The sequence below is a fragment of the Camelina sativa genome, chromosome 5, assembly GCF_030686135.1.
Source record: "Camelina sativa cultivar CO46 ecotype springtype chromosome 5, ASM3068613v1".
Lineage (NCBI taxonomy): Eukaryota > Viridiplantae > Streptophyta > Magnoliopsida > Brassicales > Brassicaceae > Camelina > Camelina sativa.
Window position 1 is genome coordinate 31,367,069 of NC_141884.1, and position 3,779 is coordinate 31,370,847.

Genomic DNA, 3,779 nt, shown 5'->3' on the forward strand with positions numbered 1-3,779 from the left:
CATCTCGTCTTGTCTTATCCAGTCTCGTCTCATCCCTTATCCATCAAAATTTTTTTGTCATATATTCGTTCCCTTTTTTAATAATTACTCGTTAAACAATATTTACTAAATAAGATGGGGTAAGAAATTTAGACGGGATACCATATTTCTCCGTTATATATATATATATATATATATCTTAGTTAGTTGAAATTATCCAAAAATTATTATAATTTTTAAAAACTATATAATTAATTTTCAAAGTCTCTGTTCTAAAGTCGTTAACTGCCTATGGCATGGTTAATCCTTATTCAAATTAGTGAAAGCTATTCAATATATTGTTTTTCATTATTCAAATTTACCCGTTTCAATTTACATATATTATTTCTCGTCTTAATACCATAAATAAACTGGATTTTTCTAAAAATTTAATTATTGTTTCTTAAAGTATGTACTTTAAAATTTTATATATGATTTCGGCACAAATTGATAATTGAAATTATAATTGGTAAGAATTAAAGCTATTTTTATGGAATTATTAAAATTAAAATTTTATGTATAAATCAGGATACAAATATAGCAACCACTTAAAGATTTTTATCCCTGCTTAAGCACATTTCCATAATTTTTGTTTTGTTTTACTTAAAAAAATATTTAATTATGGCAAAAATGAAATCCCTACAATTAAGAATAATAATTAATCACGTTTCCATAATTTATGACCCTATAAAATAGTTTTTATTTGATACTTCATAAGAAATAAGAAATCCCTATAACATAGTTTTTATTTGATACTTCATAAGAAATAAGAAATCCCTATAAAATAGTTTTTTTGATACTTCATAAGAAACAAAAACTATTCTTTTGCCATATTTACAACTTAACTATTACCATTATTTAGTCCAATATCATTTGTCGTAAATTTACATTTGATTTCTAATGTATTCTTGTAACATCAAAAAATTCAGATATTTTTATTTCAATAATCTATGACAAAATATAAATGGGAAAGTACAGCAATTTATTTGAATCAAAACTCAGTGGCATCTTGTCAAATCCATTTTTTTATTTGATTTCAAACAATTTAGTTTATCCAATATGTCCAGTGTTGTTTAATAATAAAAAGTGTACGTGCTCAACAAAACAATTGAACATAAATCCTTTATGTATAGAAAAATGTATACCCTTCACTTTCTCCAGCAGGCTCAGTCTCGACCAATTATCATACTTTGTCATTTGTGTTGAAAATTGAGTACAAAAGCAAGTACTCTGTACATATGTTTGATGGGTGACGAAATCTCTTTACTCCTAGATTTGTCTTCATGATCAGTCCAAGCTCCTCTGTTTAACTTTATCGAACATTCACACGCAATGACATATCTTGTAACGTTTAAAAGGATGAACTAACTCAACCACCCATGAGAAAATTCTGCAAATATGTGTTACTATAGTTAAATTCTCAATACCATATTGATACTCGATATTACTTTAATAAAATACCCAATACCAATCATGAAATCATATAAACTAAAACCATTGTACTAATGTAAGTTGAATTTTGAGAACAATGAAAACAATAAACATTTTCAACAGTGGAGTTGAGAATTCAACTTATGGAAGGAGTGGACAAAAGCAAAGCATTGTTTTTCCTGATTTTAAAATGCACAAGTACAAAGTAAATCCTCTAAAATCAATTATCACTCATATTCTAGGAAACAGAACATGCAACTTACACAACAAAAAATTCTGCAAATTATTTAAATAAAAAAACATGCACGCTATAACATAGCTAAACCAAAGTATACTGATATGTGTAGTATCATGGGGCCATGGGCAACTGCCGAGAACGCAAACAGGACCGCAGAAGGGTCGAGCATGGAGCTACAACATGGGAGAACTACATCTTCAATCACTATATAGTACAAATCACATCAAAAGCTTCATTGATAATAAGCAAGTCTATCACCAAAATTAGCTTAGACCAATGTACATCATGCAACTATAAATTACCAAACATGAAGTCAATGCAATAGAAAGCAAAGTATAGCTATTGTTCATACCTCCCAGTTTTAGTCTGCAAATTTTAGGTGCAATTGTCATATCCCTGAGAAAGAACCTTCTGCAATTGAATCCTAACAAAAACAAACAAACAATGCAAAATACTCAATTCCAAATACAAATCAGGAATTTTTAAGCATTACACATATGGAACCTTAAGAATTTCCCAATGAAGTCATCGGTGGAGAGTGTATTGCTAGCAACCTTAAGATCCCTAAGCCCTTCAAGCAAAGTAAACATAAACATCTCTTGGAAAACAGCTTTCTTTCCACCATCTGAGAACAAACCCATCAAACATATTCATACTGATTAGTAAAACTTCAAGCCCTTTGAAAATTGAAAAATGTTAACTTGTCCAACAAAAACCGCAATTTTTTAATGGATATGAAACAAATAATATGAATAGAAGAAGAGCTAATAATAATGACCTCTGCAAGTTCTGGTAAGGTATCTTGCGCCGTTATACTCAAAAAACCATTCGGTGTCTTTCAATTTTTGGCACCCAACAACTGAAAAAATATCAAAAGAATCTGAGAAATATTTTTTTGAAAAAAGAAAAGTTAACACCTTTATGCGATCAAAGCAGAAAAAGAACATTCAAAGGTTTTATAAATTAGGTTGAAGAATATTAGGGACTCTAATAAAGAACATCAAAATTAGGGAAAATGTACAAACCAGTGACCACGAGAACATCGCACTGCTTGTATACCCGCCATCATCGACATGTATTGAACAGAATAATTGGATTTTGATTATGAAACAAAAGAGAGATTAGGGTTTGGAAGGAAACAAAGAGATTGAGAAGAGAAAAAAAGAAGACATCAAATAAAGCTGAATCCACTGAAAATTCATGTTTAATTCTGCTGATCTAGTGTTGTTGCGTAGAAAAGCTCCTATGAAATTAACAAAAACTCTGTAAAAAATTGGAGACGGCGACAATAGGGAGAGAGAGAAACACTTTTTAGGTTTTTAAATTAACGGATATGATCGAAGTGAATCAACGGTCATGATTAAAGGAAAGGATCCGGAATAAACTAAAACGGGTCAAAGAAGATCCGCGTCTTTATCCGTTTCCATCGGCTTGGAAATTTCCTTTGTACCCTTTTAAAAAATCGAAAATTTGATCATAATTGTAATGGTATTGTATTGTAAATTCTTACAAAACTAAGGTTTTTTTCAGGCAATGTTTTACGATTAATAGTAGGGACTAGGTACCAACCCGCACTATGTGCGAGATAAATCGATTTAAATAAAATATTATGAGTAAAATTATTATTTGAGATTTAAGATTTATTTTGTATGAAACAAAATATGTAAGTAAAGTTTTTTTTTTGTTTATTCAAATTTGCGTTTACTTTCGGTAAAATACGTTTTACCCGTGAAATATTTGAACTTGGAAATGAATTTTAAGGTGGTGTAGAATTTTTTGATGTGTTTTTGTGTTTCTAAAAATAATATCCATATATGTTATATTCACATTATCATATACATCACTATACCATTAAATAGATAAAAAATACTTTTTAGACTAATCGATTTAATTTAAACTAATCATAAGTTTAAAAAATGCAATGAGAAAAATGTGGTAAATAAATGAATAATTTTTTTATTGTTTGTGAAATGTAATTTATTTCTAATAATTAAATATGTTATAAAATTGATTATAAATTTCTGGATTTTAATTGTTAATTAAATTTTTCATTTTAAAAACTTATAGGAAAGAACATTGTCTTATAAATGTC

General features: G+C 28.5%; 1 long non-coding RNA gene across 3 annotated transcripts; it reads right to left on the reverse strand.

The window, feature by feature from the left end:
• Window positions 1-1,027: 1,027 nt before the first annotated feature.
• On the reverse strand, window positions 1,028-3,022 carry LOC104787281 (uncharacterized). 3 transcript variants are annotated; one of them, XR_015557612.1, is made up of 6 exons: window positions 2,713-2,992; window positions 2,466-2,546; window positions 2,242-2,312; window positions 2,040-2,111; window positions 1,785-1,891; window positions 1,028-1,408 (listed from the first exon to the last, which is right to left on the reverse strand). It is a non-coding gene; the product is annotated as an uncharacterized LOC104787281 (long non-coding RNA). The 3 variants fall into 3 exon arrangements; XR_767828.3 differs by lacking the exon at window positions 1,785-1,891 and having other exon boundaries at window positions 2,713-3,022; XR_767829.3 differs by lacking the exon at window positions 1,028-1,408 and having other exon boundaries at window positions 1,603-1,891.
• Window positions 3,023-3,779: the final 757 nt, after the last annotated feature.